This window comes from Giraffa tippelskirchi, chromosome 2, assembly GCF_054371585.1.
Source record: "Giraffa tippelskirchi isolate mGirTip1 chromosome 2, T2T-mGirTip1v1.2.pri, whole genome shotgun sequence".
Lineage (NCBI taxonomy): Eukaryota > Metazoa > Chordata > Mammalia > Artiodactyla > Giraffidae > Giraffa > Giraffa tippelskirchi.
Genome location: NC_137276.1, coordinates 225,056,410 through 225,081,422, shown reverse-complemented (window position 1 = coordinate 225,081,422; position 25,013 = coordinate 225,056,410). Strand labels below are relative to the sequence as shown.

The following is a 25,013-nucleotide window of genomic DNA, read 5'->3' as shown; positions in this document are numbered from 1 at the left end:
GGAGCAGACATTTACAGCGGCCTTCTGCGCGCGCGCAGACAATGACGGATCCCAGCGCGGGATCCTAGGGTCTGTGCATGGGGTTCCCGCTCGGGATCGCGGTCTCTCCCCGCTCCCCTGCGGGCCCGGTGGTTCGGATGCTGCTGCGCCGCGCGGCTCATCGCCCAGCTGGGGGACCCGCGTGGGGCCCCGCTTTTGTTTACAGACCTCGCTATTGGGCAAGAGCTGCGCTCAGCGCTCCCCCGGCCCCGGCCGCTACCGCGCGCCCCCTCCGAGCTAGGAGAAGTTGGTGCATGCTGTCAGGTGACGCCCCCTCCCCAGGCCTCCTGGGCAAGATGCTGCGGGGAAATAGACGCCCAGACGGCGCCTTCGTGCCCTGTTCCCGCTGCGCACGGCGCTCCCAGGCCCCCTTACACCAGAGGCCCTTTCAATTTGGCGGCCGTCGGGGCGCTGACGGAGCCAAGCTCACACCTCCCTTCCAGTAGCATCTTCTGGCCTCGTCCCCGAGCTGGCCCGGGTTGATTCTGAGTCTCCCTTTTCCTGCATGTTGGCAAGTCTTGAAGGACGCGCGAGCCCTTGGGGACGCTGGCCAATCGGTGCCCGTTTCAGTGGTACCCACGCGGCCCCGCGGAGCAGTTGTGGGGCATTCCTGAGTCAGAGCGGTCCGGATCGGGTTACCCACGCGTGCTGACTTGGCATCCACTTTGTTTGAGCTGGAGCCGAGGTTGAGAGCCTGAGCACTGAGGTAAAAATAAACAACAAAAAACCTGGCTTCCAGTGCCTGCTCAGCGTCACCCACAAGCTGGGTGATCTGTTCCAGACCGAGCAACTTTAGTCTCCTTGCGTCTCAGTTTCCGGGTCTGTAGAGTGGGGATAATGAGTGTCCACATTTGTGGGGATGGGGATTGAAGTACAATATAAATCAACTGGCAGTTACGGCCACAGACGAGACACTGGAATAATGTTTCCCTGTTAGAGGGAATCTACTGCAGAGGATGGCCCCCTATCTCTTACCCTTGCTGCAGTTTTCCATTCTCCCAACTCCTATTTTATTCTAAAAAGCATGTAGGATTGCCGTTTTGAGCTTCAGACAGGGCTTGTTTTACTTGAACTTAGATTTCACTCTACTTATCTAATCCCTTAGGACTTTTTTTTTTTGCATTTCCATTAGGTTTTCTTTTTTATTTTTTTCCATTAGCTTTTAGTCGTTTCTTCTTCCTTCTTTCTTCCTTAAGGCTATGCTGAGACCCAGGCCTGTGTTTGGAGGAGGGAACCTTGTCCAAGTGGAAAGTGTCTGCAGCTAAACCAATGGCCGCTGTGCAAAGTGAATAATACCCGGATGGAGGGAGGTTTGAACAAAGAGATACCTGGAGGCAGGGAGGAACACTTCCTGGTAGAAGTGAAATTTGAGCTGAGTCTTGTAGCAGAAGTTTGGTATACGGCTAGTTTCTGGAACATGCTCTTTTGTACCCTATCATAAAGAGTTCTGCCAGCCAGGTTGTCTTGGAGCAGTAAACACCGAAGTTGCCAGGTAATTATCTTTGCATGGAAGAGAAATACACCTTAGGAGGAGGCTGTTGTCTAACTCGGGAATGTGGACGGGGAGAATTGATTTCACTGAGTATCTGCAAAATGCTGTCAATGTGTTTTGACTTGTTTTTCCTCTGGTCCACCAGCTGAGCACTTGCTGATTTCCTCCAGGCCAAGAGACAAGCTGCTGTGTACAGGAAAAACAAAAACAAGGAAAAACCTGCCCATAATCAGATGAATAAATAGTTTGAAAAAGATAATCTCGGGCTCTGCTACAGAATAAGATAATGGAAAAAAAATGCTTCTGGTATCAATACTCTTTTGCCTGTTGGGGCAAATTATTGAGCTGGGTGCCATAACACCTCATTTGAATGTCGATCCCAGGGGCCTTTACAAGCAAGCAAGCAAACAAACAAACCAACAAACAAAAACTAAGGGGGCGGGGGGAACTTGCAGGTTGTCCAGTGGGGGTAGAAGCCCACAGGGAATGTTCCCCACAACCTCTGCCCGCCTGGGCCTGCCTCCGTCACCCCAAGCAGATGTAGGAGTGTGGCATTATTGCTAGATGCCAAGGCATAAATGTGATAACTCATTTAAAATTCCACTGGCAGAAATGATTCTGACCCTTCTTGCACTTGTTCTGGGAATTCTCTGGCCCTTAGGGATGCTTGAAGGCAGCTTTGCCCCCTGCTGCTGTCTGGGGATCAAATCAGTGGGGGGCCTAGACTTTAAAGGGAACACGTGGTTAGGAAATCTCGTTAGCTGACAATTCAACTACACTCTAATGTGCATCCAAAGAGCTAGGACAAAGACTTCCTCTCCTGTCCCCCTGCAGTTGTCTCTCCCAGCTCCCCACTCTTCCAGCGCACCCCCCCCCAAACCAGAAAGGAGTCTTGGTGCTGTCTAACCCCCCCGCAAATCCTGCAGTTCTGTGGACAAGCAGATGGAACCCCAGGCCTTCTGGAGTGCTGGGGCAGGAATTTATCCCCAAAGCTTTGCTGAGCGCCAGCGAGCTCTGCCTGTTAACCCCTCTCCCTTCCTTTCCGCATTGCAAGGAGCTTGCTTACTGCCTATGAGACAGCACTTGAATAGATGGTGAAGTTCAAGCCTGTGCTTTCCCAAATGAGAAAAGCAGGTAAGAGCGTGGGGTGGGAATCACCTCCAGGTCTTGCCCAGAAGCCAGTGATGGAGGGGGACGTCTGCCTGAGAGTACACGAGGCCCGAGGGTGAGCGGGCAGAGACAGAATTTGATTCCTGTGAGCAGTGTGCAGAGTCCTGTGGAATTCCTGAATCCCAACAGGTTTGGGCTTGTGGTTGAGAAAGATCCTTATTTTCACTCTGTCCAGTCGTTTGGACTCCTGTATCTTTTTTTTTTTTACGTTATTAAAATTTTTAAAAATTGGAGTATAATTGCTTTGCAATGTTTTTTTCTGCCCTATGACAACATGAATCGGTCATAATTATAAATAAATCCCATCTTTCTTGAGCCTCCCTCCTCTCTCCCATCCCACCTCTCCAGGTCATCACAGAGCAGCACGCTGGCCTCCCTGTGTTTTACAGCAGCTTCCTATTATCTATTTTACACATGATAGTGTACATATGTCAGTGTGGACTCCTGAATGTAAAACAATGTTTCACTGGGAATGTGTGTGTGTATGTGTGTGTATGTGTTACAAACATGCATATATACGTACTCATTTTCTTTTCTAAATTAAGCAAAGAGGTAGAATATTTCTGAATTATGTCCTCTTTTTTTTTCCCCCTCCACATAGAATGAGAGAAAAACAGATTTGTAAGGTCCCGAGCACAATTCTTCTGTTTTTCATGATTCACATTTCATCTCTAAATATCTGGTTTTATGTAATTAGTAATTCCTATTAAAATTTTTCTTCTGTCGTCATTGTAGGCCAATCACTTATTTAAAAACTTTTTAAAAAGTAAATAAAGGAGGCATTCAAAAATAAAGCAGTACTCGGGCAGGAACAGAATTTTTGGAAAAGAAAACAATGCTCTAGTGTAAAAGGTACAAAATATTAGCAGGCGGGTTTTTCCCTTCCATCCCCTTCCCAACCTCCACACCCCTCCAGCACAAGACTTTCACTGTTCCTATCGTCTCCAGGGAGCTCATTAAGCCATCCGTAAAGGCCTAGACTGTGGGTATACAGAGATTCCTCCCAGACTTGTGTGAGATTCTTCTAGAAGACGTTGGAGCTCTTGCTAGGTGGAGAGAGATTCTTCCCTCATTGGGCTGAGGCTGAGTTTAGAGCCTTGCATTTGGCTGCAAGTGGGGTCTCAGTTCATTGAAACAGCAGCAAGAAAGAAAAAAAAAAATACAACCGGAACAAAACCCTGGCACAATATAAGAACCAGTCAATTGTGTACATCCGAAGGATGCTGAACAAAGAGTGATGATTCAGTGAGGAGCCCTGTGGGAGGAAAGGTGCTTTTAGTTGAGCACTTTCTGAATAGCCCAAGGCCCTCCGAGTCTTGGCGCTGTCACAGCGTTTCTTTCCATACAGAGAGACTTGGGTGTAGCAGTTTGGAGCCAAGCAGGAAGGTACCACGTGTGTTCTGGCTCGGCCGCTTTGAAGGAGGAGTGATGAAAAGGAGGAGGACATTGTCTTTGGTTAAAAAACGAAACAACCCCCGCCCGCCGATTATTTATTCCCAGCTTCTACAGCAGAATTTTATTACAGACTAAAGGATAAGTATATTGATGAATAAACAGATGAGTGAGGAAGTAGGTGATTGGGAGACAGTGGACTTGGGACTGAGCTTGGCTTGGGATGGGTGAGGAGTGGATGGGGAATTAGGTGAAGGAGATTCAGTTGCTTGTCCTTAAAAACCCCAAACACAGTTCTCTGTGCCCTGGGAGGAGGCAGGATATCCTGCCTTCTCAGTGGCTGCCCTTCTGTCGCCCGAGTACTCGCCTCCTGGGCCAGGAGGGGCTAACCTTTTAAACTCAGATCCGTTCTGGTTCCTGCTCCTGGCTTCCTCTGCCCTCTGTGGTGGGGGTGATGAGCTGGAAAAAGTCACCCGGTCGGCCCCAGAAGAGAGGAAGTCAGGGGGAGTCCTGGGTCTGGGAATCTTCCCTGTGGAGTTGTCAGGACCATGGAAAATGGAGCGGATGGGGTTTTTCTATCCAATGCTCGCTTTTCTTTTCTTTTTTTAAACATTTATTTCTTTCATTTTTATTATTTATTTATCTGCACTGGGTCATAAAAAATCACTGCAGATGGTGACTGCAGCTATGAAATTAAAAGACGCTTACTCCTTGGAAGGAAAGTTACGACCAACCTAGATAGCATATTAAAAAGCAGAGACATTACTTTGCCAACAAAGGTCCATATAGTCAAGGTTATGGTTTTTCCAGTAGTCACGTATGGATGTGCGAGTTGGACTGTGAAGAAAGCTGAGTGCCAAAGAATTGATGCTTTTGAACTGTGGTGTTGGAGAAGACTCTTGAGAGTCCCTTGGACTACAAGGAGATCCAGCCAGTCCATCCTAAAGGAGATCAGTCCTGGGTGTTCATTGGAAGGACTGATGTTGAAGCTGAAACTCCAATACTTTGGCCACCTCATGCGAAGGGTTGACTCATTGGAAAAGCCCCTGATGCTGGGAAAGATTGGGGGCAGGAGGAGAAGGGGATGACAGAGGATGAGATGGCTGGATGGCATCACCGACTCAATGGACATGGGTTTGGGTAAACTCCAGGAGTTGGTGATGGACAGGGAGGCCTGGAGTGCTGTGATTCATGGGGTCGCAAGGAGTCGGACACGACTGAGCGACTGAACTGAACTGGGTCTTAGTTGCAGTATGTGGATCTTCACTTGTGGCATGTGGGAATCTTAGTTCCCTGGTAGGGATCGAACCTCTGGAACTTGCCTTGGGAGCACAGGGTCTTAGCCAGTGGACTACCAGAGAAGTCCCCAGTGCTCATTTTTCAGAATAGGAGGTGGGCCTGAGGTCTGCAGGTTGAGCCTGAAGGGCCCTTAGGAGGGGGATCTGCTTTGCTTCCCCTTCCCACCCCACCCTCAGAGGTCTTTGGGAGAGAGATTCCAGCCTAAAGCCTGACCATCTCAGGGTTTCTCAGATCCTGGGGACAAGATCTCTCTTGACCCAAATGGCTCTCCTGTGTTGGGCAGGGAGCTCTTGGCCGCATTCCTGGCACAAGATTTCAAGTTGGAACATCTAGAACAGTCAGGACCTCATTAGCTAGTTCCCACTTGCTTTTAGGACAGTGTTTGAGAGGGTAAGAACTGTGGGCTTAGTCTTGTCATGACATTCAGATGTGCATTTTGGGTTTTTTTTGGACTTTACAGGGGCCTGACCCAACTACTGAGCTAATGTGTTAGTGTTGTTCTTTTTTTTTTTTTTTTCTGGCTACCAGGGGTGGCTTGTGGGATCTTAGTTCCCCGACCAGAGATGGAACCTGGGCCCTCAGCAGTGAAAGGGCGGTGTCTTAACCCCTGAGCTACCAGGGGAATCCCTGAAATGTACATCCTGATCGCCTCACATACACAAGAATATCCTTGGAGTGGGAACATGGGTGTCAAATTCTTTCTCCTACTGTAGCCCCCTGGGATCTGATAACCACGGTGTCGCTTTCCATGCCTATAAGGCCCCTGGATCGCTTGGGTACCGTGGTCACTCTTGGTTGTGCCTGGTCCCTGGCGTCATGGCTGATTCTGCCACCTGCCGTTCTCAAAAGTGCCCCAGTGTGGCTGCCTGGAATCCAGAGTCCCAAGTGTCAAAGTTGTAACCCTGAGTATGTTTAAGTAACTGTGGGTCGTACTTTCCAGATGGCAAAGCCTGCTCTGTTCTGGTGGCGTCAGCCTCCATATTCACCTTTTGGTTTTTAAAATGCTTTCACTGTCATGTGTAAAACAGACAGTTAGTACAATGCAGGGAGCTCAAACTCAGTGCTCTGTGAAGACCTAGAGGGAGAGGGAGGTCCAAGAGTTGATTCATTTTAATGTATAGCAGAAACTAACAGCATTGTAAAGCAACTATACTCCAATTAAAAAACTAAATAAGTGCCTTCAAGCTGTGCAGGGAGAATAATGCCCCATGTGCCTCCCCTCATCTAAGATGTCTTTGGATCCAGAAGTTGTTGAAAGTGAAGTCACCCAGTCATGGCCGACTCTTTGCGACCCCATGGACTGTAGCCTGCCAGGCTCTTCTGTCCATGGGATTTTCCAGGCAAGAATACTAGAGTGGGTTCCCATTTCCTTCTCCAGGGGATCTTCTCCATGCAGGGCTCGAACCCCAGGTGTTCTGCAATTGCGGGCAGACTCTTTACCGTTTGAGCTATCAGGTAATGCAGAAGTTGTTAGGACTTTTAAAATATTCTTGCCATGGTGAAGCTTTGACCTAATGATGCTTCTTAACTGCCACAGAGAGGGTAGGGACTCTGTATATGCTTCTTATTCTCTTAAGGGTCTAACGTTACATTTCCAGGATGCAGTCTTTGGCTATAAAACTTGAGTCAATTTTGCTGTAATATATTGAAATCGCAATTTCACTCACTGATAATGATCGACCACAGTCTTCTTCCTGATGCCAAGTATACTCTTCTTTCACGCGGATTCTTCTATTCAAGTAACGCCAAGTTTGATGATTTGTTTCTAAAAACGATGTGCAAAATAATAATCTCATGTAGTATTAGCAAACTAAGGGAAAAGATGAGCTTGTTGTGAAAAACATGTCCTATCTCTGTTTTGTTTTTTTCCCGCCCACTCCTGTACTCTCCAGAAATAATCACTTTTGTTCATTTTTGTTTTTAGTTCCTCTAGTGATGATCTTTATATTGCCATATAATCTGCTTATGCCATTTTCATTTGACTTCCTGTTATGACAAAAGACAATTTAGCTTACTTATTGTGTCTTATTTCCTTTATTCTCCAGATTTTTTATGCTTATATTTATAGTTCAATCTTTCTGTTACTTATATAGAGCAATTTAGTTCCATCAACCAATGACAGTGCCTTCTACCTCCTTTCCCTTTGTAAAGTGAGGATATCAGTGTCCTGACCTATCTTTCCTCTCAACTTCCCTTCCTGTTTTACCCCCAGCTTCTGTCAGATGTCAGGGTTGATGAGACTGTTCTGTAAGCATGATAAGGATGATGAAGTTTTCTGTGCTTTCTCTATTTTTTTTATTGATAACAGATTTATTAAGATATGATTTATTGGGTTGGCCAAAAAGATTGGTTTGGCTTTTCTGTAACATTTTGTGGAAAAACCCAAACAAACTTTTGGGCCAACCATTACATACTTCCCTGGTAGCTCAGTGATAAAGAACTTGCCTGCCAATGCAGGAGATGTGTGTTCGATCCCTGGACCGGGAAGATCCCCTGGAGAAGGAAATGGCAACCTACTCCAGCATTCTTGCCTTGAGAATCCTATGGACAGGCTACAGTCCATGGGGTTGCGAGGAGTTGGACACGACTTAGTGACGGAACAACAACAATATATACCATACAATTCAGTTCTTTAAAGTGTACAGTTGAGTGGTTTTTGGTATACTTGCAGAATTGAGCCAACATCAGTTTTAGAACATTTTCATCATCTCCAAGAGAAACCCATACCTGTTACCACTTATTTCCCTTCCCCACCCATCCAGCCAGTCTCCAATAACCACTGATCTATTTTCTGTCTCTATTTGTTGTTGTTGTTCAGTCACTCAGTCATGTCTGACTCTTTGGGACCCCATGGACTGCAGCACGCCAGGCTTCCCTGTCCTTCACCATCTCCCAGAGCTTACTCAAACTCATGTTCATTGAGTCAGTGATGCCATCTAACCATCTCATTGTCTCTCATCCCCGTCTCCTCTTGCCTTCAATCTTTCCCAGCATCAGGGTCTTTTCTAATGAGTCAGTTCTTCACAACAGGTGGCCAAGTATTGGAGCTTCAGCTTCAGCATCAGTCCTTCCAAAGAATATTCAGGACTGATCTCCTTTAGGATGGACTGGTTGGATCTCCTTGCAGTCCAAGGGACTCTCAAGAGTCTTCTCCAACACCACACTTCAAAAGCATCAATTCTTCGGTGCTCAGCCTTCTTTATGGGCCAACTCTCACATCCATCCATGACTACTGGAAACACCATAGCTTTGACTATATGGACCTTTGTTGGCAAAGTAATGTCTCTGCTTTTTAAAATGCTGTCTAGTTTGGTCATAGCTTTTCTTCCAAGCAGCAAGTGTCTTTTAATTTCATGGCTGCAGTCACCATCTGTAGTGATTTTGCAGCCCAAGAAAATAAAATCTGTCACTGTTTTCATTGTTTCCCCATCTATTAGCCATGAAGTGATGGGACCGGATGTCATGATCTTAGTTTTCTGAATGTTTAGTTTTAAGTCAGTTTTTTCACTCTCCTCTTTTCACTTTCATCAAGAGGCTCTTTAGTTCTTCTTCACTTTCTGCCATTAGGGTGGTGTCATCTGCATATCTGAGGTTATTGATATTACTCCCGGCAATCTTGATTACAGCTTGTGCTTTATCCAGCCCAGCATTTCGCATGATGTACTCTGCATATAAGTTAAATAAGCAGGGTGAGAATATACAGCCTTGACATACTCCTTTCCTAATTTTGAACCAGTCCATTGTTCCATGTCTGGTTCTAACTGTTGCTTCTTGACCTACATACAGATTTCTTAGGAGGCAGTTCAGGTGGTCTGGTATTCCCATCTCCTAAAGAATTTTCCAATTTGTTGTGATCCACAAAGTCAAAGGCTTTGGCATAGTCAGTGAAGCAGAAGTAGATGTTCTGGAATTCTCTTGCTTTTTCTGTGATCCAGCGGATGTTGGCAATTTGATCTCTGGTTCCTCTGCTTTTTCTAAATCCAGCTTGAACATCTGCAAGTTCACAGTTCATGTACTGTTGAAGCCTGGCTTGGAGAATTTTGCGCACTACTTTGCTAGCATGTGAAATGAATGCAATTGTGCAGTAGTTTGAGTGTTCTTTGGCATTGCCTTTCTTTGGGATTGGAATGAAAACTGACCTTTTCCAGTCCTGTGGCCACTGCTGAGTTTTCCAGATTTGCTGGCATACTGAGTACAGCACTTTCACAGCATCATCTTTGAGGATTTGAAATAGCTCAACTGGAATTCCATCACCTCCTGTAGCTTTGTTCGTAGTGATGCTTCCTAAGGCTCATTTGACTTTGCACTCCAAGATGTCTGGCTCTAGGTGAGTGATCACACTATCGTGGTTATTTGGGTCATGAAGATCTTTTTTGTATATTTCTTCTGTGTATTCTTGCCACCTCTTCTTAATATCTTCTGCTTCTGTTAGGTCCATACTGTTTCTGTCCTTTATTGTGCCCATCTCTATAGACTTGCATACTCTGCACATTATATATAAACAGGATCATATAATATATGGTCTTTTGTGACTGTCTTCTTTCAGTTAGCATATTGTTTTCAAGGGTCTTCCATGTTGTGGCATGTCTGTACTTCATTCCATATTTTAAAAAATATTTTTTTATTTAATTTGTCTGCACCAGATCTGTGGGACCTAGTTCCCTGACCAGAAATTGAACTTGGGCTCCCGCAGTGGGAGCTTGGAGTCTTAGCCACTGGACTACCAGGAAAGTCCCAGCATTTCATTCTTTTTTATTGATGAATAGTATTTCATTGTATGGATATATCACATTTTATTTATATCCATTCATCGGTTGATGGGCATTTTGGTTGTTTCTACCTCTTAACTATTGTGCATAGTTACTGCTGTAAACATTAGTGTACAAATACTTGTTTGAATATTTGTTTTAAATTCTTTTTGGTGTATATCTCGGAGTGGAATTGCTGGGTCATATGATAATTCTATGTTTAAATTTCTGAGGAGCTGCTAGATTGTTTTCCAAAGTAACTGTACCATCTTACATTCTTACCAGCAGTGAATGAATGAGGATTCTAATTTCTCATATCCTTGCCAGCATTTATTAGTAATTTTTTTGATTTTAGTCATTTTTGTGGATGAGAGGAAATACCGCCTTTTGATTTTGATTTGCATTTCCCTGCTACATAATAATGGTAAGCATTTTTTCAAGTGCTCACTGGCGAATTGTGTATTTTCTTCAGAGAAATACCTATTTAGACCCTTTGCTCATTTTAAAATTTGGTTTCTGTCTCTTTATTAAATCATAAAGATTCTTTGCATATTCTTGATATAAGTACCTTATTAGATATATGATTTGTAAACATTTTCTTCATGCAGTGAGTCACTATTTCACTCTTCGATGGCATCCTTTACATATGGTTTGCTTTTGAAAAGCAGAAAGTCAATAAAGATGTTTGCTTAGTTATGACTCTGACAGTAACTAAGTCAACTTTGTGCTCCAGGTTATACTAGTTTTATATTTTCTATAGTTATACTGGAATGACTTAACTGATAGATTGAGAAAAGAAACACTGGGGACATTTTTAATTCTCTGAATTCACTTTAAAAAAGAGCAATTTTTCATTTACTTTAAAAACAGTGTGAATGACTCAGTTATTTATTTACCAAAGTTGCAGAGGTGTATATTTTTGCAAAGTAATTTGAAGGGAACTGTCTTGGGTATCAACTTTTGGGTGATACATTTTTTTTGCTAGTTGAAATATTTATCACTGTGTTATATTAGGTTCTTATATTAGTTAAGAACTGGGGCCAGTTTTGCTCACTGGGCGACATTTGGAAATGTCTGGTGATATTTTAGGTTGTGCTGCTGGAGAAGTATCTAGCATCTACCTAGCTTCCCAGGTGGCTCTGGGACAGTAAAGAATCTGCCTGCAGTGCAGGAGACCTGGGTTCTATTCCTGGGTTGGGAAGATTCCCTGGAGGAGGGCATGGCAACCCACTCCAGTACTCTTGCATGGAGAATGCCTATGGATAGAGGAGCCTGGCTGGCTACAGTCCATGGAGTCACAAAGGGTCGAACACGACTGAGCGATTAAGCACAGCACTGGGGAAGTATCGAACATCTACCTAGATACAAAGAGATATCTGGCGTCTAAGTGGTACAAGCCGAGGATGTTGCTAACATCCTACAATGCACGGGTCAGTCCCTCAGACAAAGAATTTCTGGTCCAGAGCAATGGTGCTGAGGTTGAGTAACACTGCATTTAAAAAACACAAGTATTATTAGAGATCCACACATTTAAGTTTCTTTACTTAGGGTAGCTGCCTGTGTCGTTTAGGTATTTGGAAGTGAGCTATCTTGAGACATCAGATTATTTTGGTTATTTAAAAAATTTTGGTCATATTTTAGTGGGAATTAGATTTGAGTATCTTTCTTTTTTTTGGGTAGAGAGTTTTAAGATATTGGATAACAATTTCAGGCATTCAGGGCTTCTCCGTGCTCAAGTTCATCTTTTTAATGACTTCCGGATGTTGCTAATAACTGTATCCTGAATTCTGCTGTGCTTCATGTTATGGGAGGAAAAATATTTGCAGGCTGATCATCATAATGTTACTCTTCTTAAGTAATTTATTGCGCATGAAAAATATTTTTAGAAAAAAATGTTCCAAGTGCAGTGCAAGATCTACTGTACAGTTTTATTACAGAAAAGTCTTATGAATGCTGGAATCATCTCACTTTGAAATCTTTATGGTTAGAAATTATTACAATTCTACAGTTATATCAATTGAACTTTAACATTTCATTGTCATTTAAAAAATTAAAGCCTTCCAACTATGGTTTTCCCTTAACCAAACAATTTAACAATTTTAAAGTAGATTTTAAAAATTCACCCAGTGGTTTTGTTTTTCCTTTTATTTCTTTTCTTCACTTCCCTGACAGTTAATTGCTTTAATTTGGGGACTGAATGCCTGCAACTTTGGTCCTGTGACCTCTCACCAATTGTATCAAACCATTTAAATTACTTTAAAGAAAAGGTTTGTGGGCACCTGCGGCATGATTTCAGCTCACTTCAAATAAGAAAGCACCCAGATGACCTCCTCTTTCTTGGAAGAAATGGGGTCAAAACCAGTTGGATTTTTTTGATAGATGTTGTTAGGTTAGTCTTAGGACCTCTGAATCTTTAGAGATCCAAGTGAACGAGCCTTTCTTTAAACCAGAACTCGTTAACAGAGCTTATGTGAGTGAGCAGGGCTAAAATGATTCCTTACATATAGCCTCTGAATTTTAATTGCAGTAATCTGTGCCTTCTTAGCCTGTGATACAGCAGTTCTGAATCCCATCTACGTCAGGATAAGTGAATTTATGGGCCTGCTAGCAACCAGCAGTGTATAGTGTCTGGATTCTATTACAGCATGTGGACCCAGCCCCTCCAGCATTCCGAAGCCCAGCCATAGCTAAGACAGCCAAGGGTTACATGTACAGGCCTATACATACAGGCCTTGGGGAGACAGGTATCAATGCCATAGGATATAGCTCTTGGTTGCTGTGTTATGGTTTCTAGGAAACCATAACTTGGGAAAAAATGGAACTCTCGCAAAAAGATCTTAATGTACCTTAAACATTAAGGTTTCCATCTTGGAAAAGTTATTTGGTAGATTTTTGAACTGAAGAGCTTAATAAGGAGTCAAGTTGAATAGTTTAATGCCTTGAACATTATAACTAACTTAAGGATGCTGTGAGAGTCATGTTTCTGAATTTCCTCTTTTCATTTGAATCAGATCTCTCTGACCTCTAGCGGTTGTTAAAATGGTTAATGGCCTTTGATTACTTGGCTCTCTCTTCATTTTTCTCATATGTTCTGTGGGGTGTTTTTCCCTCACATTTTCTTTGCCTGGATGATTCTTCCCAAATAACTCATCCTCAATTTTTTTTCTTTAATTATAAAGTATTTCTCTTAATTACATCAGGTAAATATAGCCAGATAGCAACAATGAATGTCTTTTAGTGTTGAAGTTAGGGGGAATCTTATTTTCTTAGGCATAATTTTCTCAAACTGAAAGATATTATAATCATTAGGGGTTACTTGTATAATCAGAAAAATTATATTGATTAAATACACATTCATCTTTGGGTAGGTGGTGACTAGTACAAGCTTAATCTCCCAAGTTGTATTTTTTTGTAATCCACTTAAACATGGGGATTAAAGAGCAAAGTGCTCTCTCAAAAGTAAGGACTGCAGGACTGTGGATTCTGGCCTGGAATGAACAAAGATGAGAAAGCCTATGGGGGTAGCCAAGAAGCCCAGTGATTAAGTGTCAATGGATGGATTAGCCCCATTGTTGACTGATCTTTTCAGGATGGGATTGAACTCAGACCTTCAGTCATCAGACAGTTGTTGACCTTCGAGGGCTGACTGCGTCCCTTTCTTTATACTCCTCTCCCCTTAGACGGTGGTCTTATACCCACAGTTCCAGTCATGGTTGTGTCTCGTGATCTCAGTTTTTCTCTAGGATCACCTCCTAGTTCATGTACTATCCCATCTTCTCTGAAGATCCTAAAACATTGATTATTTTTAAGTCAAGCTTAATTCGTATTTGTGTTCATTTTCTAGGGCTACTAGTAAAAGGTGCCTCGAAAGGATGACCTAAGACAAGGCACATTGATTCTCTCATAGTTCTGGATGCTAGAAGTTCAAAATCAAGATGGTAGCGCAGCCGTGTTCCCTCCAAAGGTTCCAGGGTAGAATCTTTTCTTGCCTCTTTCAGCTTCTGCTGGCCCTTGGCATTCCTGGGCTTCTGACATCCTCACTGCAGTCTCAACCTCCTTCTCACGGTCATCTTCTTTGGTGGCTGTGTGTGTGTTTCTGAATCTCCTCCTCTCTCTGGTTAAGACACTAGCTCTTGGATGTAGGGTCCATCTTAATCTTATTTAATGTCACCCTAACTTGGTTATATCTGCCAAGATCGAATTTCCAAATAAGATCATAGTCATAGTTACTACAGATCAAAGCTTAAACATATATTTTGGGGGGACACCATTCAGCCCACCAGTGTGTGCAACCACTCCATTAGACTGCCTGCTAAAGTCACTTGAGAGCGCCTAATACAGGTGTGTACTTACTGCTAAGAAATGTGACTTTCTTAAAGCTTAGCTCTGCTATGTCACCATGTGTTTTAAACTTACAAAGACTCTATCTAGCCCTTTGGCCCCAGCCCTGCTTTCCCATTTCATCTCTCAGGATTCCTTTCTCAAATGCTTAGAGCCAGTGAAACAGGAGTCCTCTTTGCCCTGGAATATATCCTATTCTCTCTTATTATTATTTTTATTGTTCACACTGTCTCTAGATATGGACTATTCCTATTTTTGCTAGCCCTTCTTCCAGGTCTGGTCGAAATCAGCCATCTTTATGTAGTTTCCTTGATGTTTTAGTGTTTAATGGTGCTTTATTTTTATTTTTATTTTTGGCTGTGCTGTGTGACTTGCAGGATCTTAGATCCCTGACCAGAGGTTGTACCTGGACCCCTGCAGCACAGTCTTAACCACTGGACCACCAAGGAAGTCCTTAATGGCTTTTAATATAGAAGTGCTATTGTAGTCTGCCTCATGTTGTTTCCTAGACTGCAGGCACTATTTTTTTTCCCCCTCCTTGGAAGTCTTCTCAAAAATTTAATGTCATTTGGACTTCACAGTCACTTCATGAAAGGTCCTCCTAAGTGCAGTATAGCCAAGAAAAGCTATGGCTTAGCCCAAAGAAACCGAGTGGCGAGGCCCAGCTGGAAATCTCACTAAGTCTTCAGGCTCCAGATGGCAAGCTGTTACCATGGTGCTGGAAATTAGAGGTCATCATACACTCCCAATAGCAACTGAAGAGAAGCCCCAAAGACAGAACAGTTACCTAGCTTTCCTGGGAAAATGTATGGATTCTGGGATATACGGAGAGGGCATGAAAGTGGGGTTGACCCTAGATTGCAGACACTTTGCAGTCAGGATCTCAGCCAAATTGATCTTGGTTTTGTCCATAGCACCTCTGTGGAGGAGCTCAATGTAGGTTAGGGTACATTTGCCCCCAACTTATAACATTCCACAGTCAGTATACAAGCATGGTGTTCTGCTCTTTGCTAAGATGGTGGGCTGTCGCTAAGGGATGAGAAACCTAAGGTGGTGAAGGTCTGGACTTGGGAGAGACTTGGGACAAGCATATTCCCTAAGGAGCCCACTGGCAAGAACACGGTGTTACTGGGAGCAGTGTTCAGCCAGAATGAAGTTGGTGCTATAGCATTAGCCAAACTGAGACAGCTTGCCCTCAGAGGGGGAAGATGGGTGGGTGTCTTAGTTTGAGTTGGTGGATTAAACAGCTAACATTTATTTCTCACCATTCTGGAGGCTGGAAGTCCTGAGATCAGGGTCCTCGAATGGTCAGGTTCTGGCGGAGAGCCTTCTTCCTGGCTGTGATTTCATAGGGCTTTTCCTTGGTGCATGTGTACACAGAGCACTCTCATCTGGTCCTCTTTTTTTTTTTTTTTTGGTCCTCTTTTTATAAGGATGTTAATTTCATCATGGGGCCTCCACTGTCTTGACCTCATCTAAATCTAATTACCTCCCTTCCTGCCCACCCTACCCCCAGCACATCAAAGATTAGGGCTTCACCGTATGAGTTTTTGGAGGATACAAATATTCAGTCCATAGTAGTGAATGTGCAATCAAGCACACAGTTTGGAGCCAGCAGATAAACAGGAACCAGAAAACAAAGAAAGAGTCCAAGAGCATTGCCCCAATATGTCTTTAATGCTGAGGTGAGCTTTTCTGCACTTGGACTTTGTAAAGGCTCCTGAGGGCTTGGGGCAAAGCAGCCCAGGATGTCGCCTGCAGATGGACAGGGGAGGAATTTATACCTGGACACTGTGCAGGAAATAATGAAAGAGCCCAAGAGTGATAGTGGGGGGTTTGTTGTTGTTCGGTCGCTAAGTCGTGTCTGACTCTTTGTGACTCCATGGAGTGTAGCACCCCAGGCTTCCCTGACCTTCACTATCTAGTGAGGGATGTGGGCTGGTAGAAATAGCATGAGGTGGATGTTCTGTGCCCTCAGGAGAATGCACTGTAGTTGGGAGGTGAAACCTGCCCACAGTGGGACCTCATGGGAAAGAGATTCTTCATGGAAGGATCCATCCTTCTTGAAGGCAGGATCTCAGCCAAACTGATCTTGGTTTTGCCCTTAACACCTCTGTGGAGGAGCTCGATGTACGTTAGGATACACTTGCCCCCAGTTTATAACATTCCACAATCAGTATACAAGCAAGGTGTTCTGCTCTTTGCCAAGATGGTGGGCTGTCGCTAAGGGATGAGAAACCTAAGGTGGTAAAGGTCTGGACTCAGGAGAGACTAGGGACAAGCATATTCCTTGATGGATGACTTGTAGCATGTGGGGGGTGCAATGTTGAGACCAGAGCATTAATTGCAGATGACCACAGAGGGAGGGATGCAGGCCACTGGCTCTAGGGAAAGTGAAATCTCAAGTTACTGGTTAAGATCAGATAAGGGTCCAAGTCTCTGCTATGGCATTTCTAAACTATTTGCTAGTTGAAGCCTTGTATTCTTTGCAGTCTCTTGGACCGTGGCTCCTCTGTTCTTGGAGTTCTCCAGGCAAGAATACTGGAGTGGGTTGCCTTTTCCTTCTCCAGGGGATCTTCCCAGACCAGGGACTGAACCAACATCTCCTGCATTGGCAGGTGGGTTCTTTACCACCAAGCCGCCAGGGAAGCCCTAGATGAGGGCAGCAGAGGCTAATAAATGGAGTAGGAAATGGCAACCCACTCCAGTATTTGTGCCTGGAGAATCTCATGGACAGAGGAGCCTGAAGGGTTACAGTCCATGGGGTCGTACAGAGTCGGACACGACTGAAGCGACTTAGCACACGAGGCTATTAAAGGAATTTTGCATTGCGTGGATCAGTTTACTCTTTAAAGTATATTTTTATTTACTGTATTTTTGTTGTAAGAAACAAACCATAGTTGAAATCATAGTTGATTTCACCTCCCAACTATGTCCTGTAAGAACAATCAAGTATATTTAAAAGGAAACATTCTGCATGTTGTTACTATAGGAGCACATCGTTACTTCTGGTTTTTCTTTGTTCTTTCTTATCCATCTTTTCATGCCCTTTTTACGCATTTGTAATTCTTGCAGAGCTACAGCTTTGTATTTTCTTTTCTTCAATGTTACATCATCAATTTTATAAAGTAGCTACATGGACAAAGGTAAAAAGAACTGTGGGTACACCAGGTACAAACTCCCAATGGAGATAAACTGATGTGAGATTTGTTGTTTTCAGTGAATGGGAGATCAGTGGAACTTCTGTTGAGCTGGAAGAATTGGCAAAATGTCTGGACCATTAAGAAAATGGATTTTGTGATTAGTTTGAAAACTAGGCCAAACAATAAAGTCGTACTATATAGTACAGGGAACTATATTTAGTATCCTGTGATAACATAATGGAAAAGAACATGAAAAAGAATATATATATATGTATAACTGAGTTACTTTGCTGTATAGCAATTAAAGACAACATTGTAAATCAATTGTACTTCAATAAAATTAAAAAAAGATACTAGTGGGAAAAGTTAGACTTCAGAAAAGAACATTAGTTATAATATAATTCATTGAATCATACCAGGTATGTAAAATTTCATTACAAACCTCGCTGGTTGCCACTAAAGGTTACTAGGGCAGCAGTGTATCTGCAAATTGATAAATAAAAAATGATAACCCTATATGCAGACAGAATAAGAGACACAGATGCATAGAACAGTCTTATGGACTCTGAGGGAGAAGGTGAGGGTGGGATGTTCTGAGAGAATAGCATTGAAACATGTATATTATCATATGTGAAACAGAACACCATTCCAGGTTCGATGCATGAGACAAATGCTCAGGGCTGGGGCAATGGGATGACCCAGAGGGATGAGATGGGGAGGGAGGTGGGAGGGGGGTTCAGGATGGGGAACACATGTAAACCCATGGCTGATTCATGTCAATGTATGGCAAAAACCACTACAATATTGTAACGTAATTAGCCTCCAACTAAAATAAATAAATTTATTTAAAAAAAAAAAAGAATCAGCAAAAAGCAAAAACAAAACCAGCATCAAAATTAGGTAATCAACTAGTTTTCCCGCAAATCAGATTTGTAAAGCAACATGTTAATATATCTGTTGGGGTTAGTCTTTGTTTTTGACCTAGTTCCCTTCTGTAGATCAGTAGGGAGACCAGATAATAATTGTGTGGTATCTGTTTCAAGACATTTTCTTTTAATTTTTATAAAGTAAGTTGATATTAAACTTTATCTGTTAAAAAAATAAAGTAGCCTTATCATATCCATACTTGTTTATGGTGGTCACATGTTCCAGTGAGCTGATCACTTACATAACCATCCTCCTGTAACTGAGCATTTGTTGTGTTTCTTTTTTAATCATTATTTTAAGATTCCTTTGAAGTTCTTGGTGCATATTTTGCTTTTTTACTATTTTTTTAAACTTGTTTTTCTCAGGCTAAATTCTTAGGATGTGATATCTGTTTTAAATATGACATTAAAAAAAAAAGCTCTTGCTTTGAATTGCCAACCTGCTTTAAAAAGTCTTGATCAGTTCATGTGTATGAATGTATTGACCTCACCGTTACTGATCTGCTCTGGGTCTTAATTATTTGATATAATTTTGTTATTGTTAATACAATCATGAAGAATCTGTCTCTTTGCTTTTCAGGTAGACCGAACTTTTTGTGTCTATCATTTTGAACATTATTTCAAGCTTTTAGAAAACACGATTATTGTCTTATCTCTTAAATCCTTTACATTCCCTGGAGAAAAATAAGATAGAATGAGAAAGAAGTTTTTTTGACTTCCCCATCTGTGAGATAATGAGGTTGAAACAAATTGTTCTGAGGGTCTTTCTAGCCTTTCCAATGTCCATAGCTTTGAGCTGATGAATCCAAAGTTTAAAGGGTGAATGGGATGCAACATTAAGAGTTTTGATACACGAACTGGTAAACTGGCTGTAGATGACCTGTTGTGGCTAGTTTTTGGTTTTTTGTTAATAGGTTTCAGTTTATAGAGCAGTTTTAGTTTATAGAAAAATGGAGCTGAAAGCTCAGAGAGTTTTCATATATCCCCTCTCCCTACACGTGCACAGCCCCTCCGTGATCAACAGTCCCCACCAGAGTGGTATGCTGGTTACAGTCAATGAACCTACACAGACTCATCATCACCCAGAGTCCATTGTTTACATTAGAGGGCTTGTGGTTGGTTGTTGCATAAACATTACTTTGCCAACAAAGGTCTGCCTAGTCAAAGCTTTGGTTTTTCCAGTAGTCATGTATGGGTGTGAGAGTTGGCCCATAAAGAAGGCTGAGCGCCGAAGAATTGATGCTTTTGAAGTGTGGTGTTGCAGAAGACTCTTGAGAGTCCCTTGGACTGCAAGGAGATCCAACCAGTCCATCCTAAAGGAAATCAGTCCTGAATATTCATTGGAAGGACTGATGCTGAAGCTGAAACTCCAATACTTTGGCCATCTGATGCAAAGAGCTGACTCATTTGAAAAGACCCTGATGCTGGGAAAGATTGAGGGCAGGAGGAGAAGGGGATGACAGAGGACGAGATGATTGAATGGCATCACTGACTCGATGGACATGAGTTTGAGTAAGCTCTGGGAGTTGGTGATGGACAGGGAAGCCTGGCGTGCTGTGGTTCATGGGGTTGCAAAGAGTCAGACACGACTGAGTGACTGAACTGAACTGAGTGATGTGTATCTACATGTATTACAGTATCGTATAGTAGTTTCAATACCCTAAAAATCCCCTGTGCTCTGTCTTTTCATCTCTCTTTCCCCCTGCTGCTGCTAAGTCGCTTCAGTCATGTCCGACTCTGTGCGACCCCATAGACGGCAGCCCACCAGGCTCTGCCGTCCCTGGGATTCTCCAGGCAAGAACACTGGAGTGGGTTGCCATTTCCTTTTCCAATGCATGAAAATGAAAAGTGAAAGTGAAGTCACTCAGTTGCGTCTGACTCTTCGCGACCCCATGGACTGCAGCCTACCAGGCTCCTCCGTCCATGGGATTTTCCAGGCAAGAGGACTGGAGTGGGGTGCCATTGCCTTCTCTGCTCTTTCCCCCAGCCCCTGGCAACAACTGATCTTTTCAGCATTGCCATAGACTTTCCTTTCCCAGTATATCATAGGGTTGAGTTCTGGCTGGTTTTGAGGAAGCTCATGTCACTGTTGAGAGTCATTCCTCTGGAGTCTTTCCCCACCATTCCCTGGCTTTTCCTGGGATCACCTCTAGATTGGGATTTTAGAGTCAGAGGGATTTATCAAGGCCTCCCAACCCGGGAATCTTCTCTCTGACACCCTGGCTGAGGAATGTCACATGAGCTTTTGTTGCAATTGTCATTATGGAGCTGAGAGAACAGAAGACTCAGAGGCCAAGGGTCTGGGTTCCAGTTCTGGCGCTGACTTGGATTAGCTGAGTCACTTGCCCTTTCTGAGGCTGGCCCTTTGGTCTCTCTGTGGAGTGATGCTCAGTAGTGCCCGCTCCCAGGTTATAAGGTTGGTACGTGTTGGCTGGCCTTTGCTGACACCAAAAGAAGTGCAACAGGCAGTCAGTCTGGTCCTTGGTTGAGCAAGTAAATTGTTAGAAAGTTGTTCCCTGCAGGGAATGGAGGTCTGCCATCCTGAAACTTCCTCCCGTTGATGCTAACACTGTCTTTTGGGGGCATAAAGCCAACCCCCTTTGCTGTATAACTATTTGTGGTTGGCTGTCATGCCTCCCCTCACCTCACTGCAGAGCTCTTTCCAAGCAAAACTTCTTTGCTCCTTCTTCTGTCCCTCATATCACATGGATTCTCCTCCTCCTCATCTAAATGTAAATGTATTTTAGTAGAGAGAAGTCAATTTAACAGAAAATATGAAGACTTTTCTGTTTTCAACTCATTTTTCCTTTTTATTGAAGTATAGTTAATTTGTAGTATCATGTTAGTTTCAGATGTACAGCAAAGTGATTCATTTATATATATATATTCAGATTATTTTCCATTATAGGTTATTGTAAGATATTGAGTATAGTGCCCTGTGCTATACAATAGGTGTTTGTTGCTTGTCTCTTTTATGTATAGTAGTATGTATATGTTAATATCATACTCCTAATTTATCCTTCCTCCCCTCCTTTTCCTCTTTGGTAACCATAATTTGTTTTCTTGATCTGAGTCTGTTTCTGTTTTGTGTGTAGATTCATTTATTTTATTTTTTAGATTCTACATGTAAGTGATATCATATAATATTTGTCTTTGTCTGATTTCACCAAGTATAATATTTTCTAGGTCCATGCTAGAGTTGTGTTGCTGCACATATCAATATTTCATTCTTCTTTATGGCTGAGTAATGTTGCATTATATATGTGATATCTGTATATCTATATGTAAATATAGATATATTTATATGATATATATCTCACATCATTTTAATCCATTTGTCTGTTGATGGCCACTTGAGTTGTTTCCATCACATGGATTCTTTAGTTCTGTGAACACCCAATTCAGCATTTCAGATTATGGTATAAAGAAGTGTTATGGGTTTAATTTTGTCCCCCCAGGTTCATATATTAAGGCCCTGACCCCCAGGACCTCATAATGTGACTGCCTTTGGAGATAGAGCCTGTAAAGAAGTAAGTTAAAATGAGGTCCTTAGGGTGGCCCCTAATCCAGTCGGACTGGTGTCCTTTAAGAAGAGGAAATGTGGACCCACGCAGGGACACCAGGGATACCTGAGCACACGGAAGGACAGGTGAGCACACAGCAAGCAGGCGGTCGCCTGCAAGCCTAGGAGCGGGTCCTCAGGAGGAGCTAACCTGCCAGTACCTTGATCTCAGACTCCCCAGCCTGTAAGTAAACACATTTCTGTTGTTGAAGCCATCCAGCCTGTGGTGCTTCGTTATGGCAGCCTGAGCAAACTCGGACGGGAAGAGAGTTTAGTTTTACCCCGGTCTTCCCACCTCTTTTCACTTTCAGAGTCTTATTGCAGCCCCTCTATGCTTTCCATATTGAGCTTCTTTGGGGAATTAATGAAACTTTCAGATTGAATGTTGTCCTTTATCTTATACCTTCTTCTGGGCAAAGAACAAAGAGTCACATTTTTGCAGGGAAGAGTTTTATAAGTGGTGTTTAGGATGATGACCTTTAGACTGGTTACCTTTGATAGATCGTTTCCTTTGTGCTGGGCCTTTTTGCTACTTTACACACCACCTTAAGAAACCCTTACCAACAAGGATCTACTGACTATAACAGGGATCTCTCAATGTTCTGCTTTTTATTTTCTTTCTGTTTGTTTTTGCCAGGCTGCATGGCATATGAGATCCTAAGTTCCCCGACCAGGGAGTGAATCCGTGCCCCCTGCACTGGAAGTGTGGCATCCCTACCACTGGACTACCAGGGAAGTCCCTCTTTTCAGTTGTCTGCAAAAACCTAGATTAGAAAAGAATTTGAAAAATAGATACATGTGTCTGTATAACTGAATCACTTTGCTGTACACCTGAAATTAACCCAACATTGTAAATCAGCTATTGTTGTTCAGTTGCTCAGTTGTGTCTGACTCTTTGCGACCCCATAGACTGCAGCATGCCAGGCTTCCCTGTCCTTCACCATCTCCCAGACCTTACTCAAACTTGTATCCATTGAGTCGGGGATGCCATCCTACCATCTTGTCCTCTGCTGTCCCCTTCTTCTCCCACCTTCAGTCTTTCCCATATAAAATAAAAATTAAAAAAAATAATAATAGTAAAGGAAAAGAAATCCTTGCAAGGTGGGTATTTCTCTCCCATTTGACAGATCAGAAAGTCGGGAAGCAGAGAGAGATGACATGAGCAAGGCCAGGCAATGTAGATTTCATGGATCCACGAATATCTATGATCATCAGCCAATGACAGCATCTGGGTGGTTTATGGGGGTGGAAATAGGCTGACTCCACCCCCCCAGCCCCAATATTCTTCCTCTATCTAGTCCGTCACGTCCTCCAGCCCCCTCCTCGGAGCAGTCCAGGGTGCCCACGTGACCTGGTCCACCGAGCAGACTGTTTATTGTGGAATCACCACCCTCGCTTTCGTTTTTTCCTCTCATTTAATGCAATCCAATTGCTCAGAGCACTCTGTCGGAGGTAGTTTATTTGGGCCAGACCATTTAAGAATGGCAGAGATTTCCTGTGCAGAGGTTTTATATAGGTGCTGTGTGTGTGCTCGCGAAGGCAGATGGACATTTAAGTGTGTGTGAGACGAAGGACCACAGACTCTGGGAGCCTGGGGACCACTCAGTGTTGTAACCCTCACCCCCGCACCAGCTGTGCAGCTCCTCCAGGCCTTCTGCATTTCCCATTTATGGGGCCCTTTTACTGTTATACCACCTGTTTAAATCTGGTGTTTCCATTACTCGGGGGCCTGGTAGGTGGTTGGACTGGCAGCCAGGCAGGGACTCTCTGCAGCTCCGAAGCTCAAGCTGCTGCCCCTTCTCCGGCCACTTCTCATGGAAAATCCATTCTTGGTGTTTTGTTTCAGTGAGAAAAGCATAAAAATATTTTCAGAGACCCTCCTCCTCACTGCTCCCCTCCCCAACCTTTCAGCCTTTGATGAAGGGGACTAAATCCCTTTTGAAGCAAAGAAAGCACTAATGAAAACATTGTCTTCACATTGGTTTTGGGAGGAAAAAGGATGATTTTTGAAGCAGATTGTGTGGACTTTGTCCAGTGAAATTCCATGACATTAGATTTGTCTGGAACAGCTTTCTGTGTCATTATCGTTATCATCAAGCCAGGAGAACTTTACTGTACACTGGGTGATGTCTGTTCCCTTGAACAGATAGGAAGCTGTTTAACAACATTTGTGCGTTTAAAAAGTAAGTGCTATTTCCAAAAATATAAAAATTGAAATGTAATGCATGTATCGAAAAGTGTACATCATGTTAAGTGTCTAGCTTGATGAATTCTTACAAACAACACACCTGTGTAGCCAGCGTTCAGATCCAAAGTCAGAATGTGCTGAGACCCCAAAACCTTCCTAAGGCCCCTTCCTGTCAGCACCCCTCTAAGAGCACCTCGATCCAGGCAGTTTCTGTCCCTGTAGAATATAGTGAAGTATACATGAAGAAGTTGTGTTTTGCCCTGTCTCTGTTTACCCCCTTCTTTCTTTCTTCTCTTTGGCTGCGCTGAGTCTTTGTTGCTGTGTGCGGGCTTTCTCTAGTTGTGACGAGTGAGGTCTCCTCTCTAGCTGTGAAGCATGGGCTCTGGAGCATGGATTCAGTAGTTGTGGCATATGGGCTTTGTTGCTCCGCAATGTATGGGATCTTCCCTGCCCAGGGATTGAACACGTATACCTTGCAGTGGCAGGCAGAGTCTTAACCACTGGACCACTGTGTAAGTCCTGCTCCCTTCTTCCTATACTGTCAGCTAACTACTTTTCTTGGTTTCTTATGAGTCCTTGCAGATTTTTGTATTTAGGTAAGTAAAGGTGTGTATTCTAAATTTTGTACTCTTTCAAAAGACAGCACCCCATCCTGACTCTTCTATTTGTTGCTCAGTCGCTCAGTCATGTCCGACTCTTTGCGACCCCATGGA

The 25,013-nt window shown here is 43.2% G+C and overlaps 1 protein-coding gene across 5 annotated transcripts in view; it reads left to right on the top strand.

Moving 5' to 3' along the window:
- The window catches only part of TIAM1 (TIAM Rac1 associated GEF 1), a 665,813-nt gene that overhangs the window by 50,324 nt on the left and 590,476 nt on the right, over positions 1-25,013 (top strand). The window lies entirely within an intron of this gene.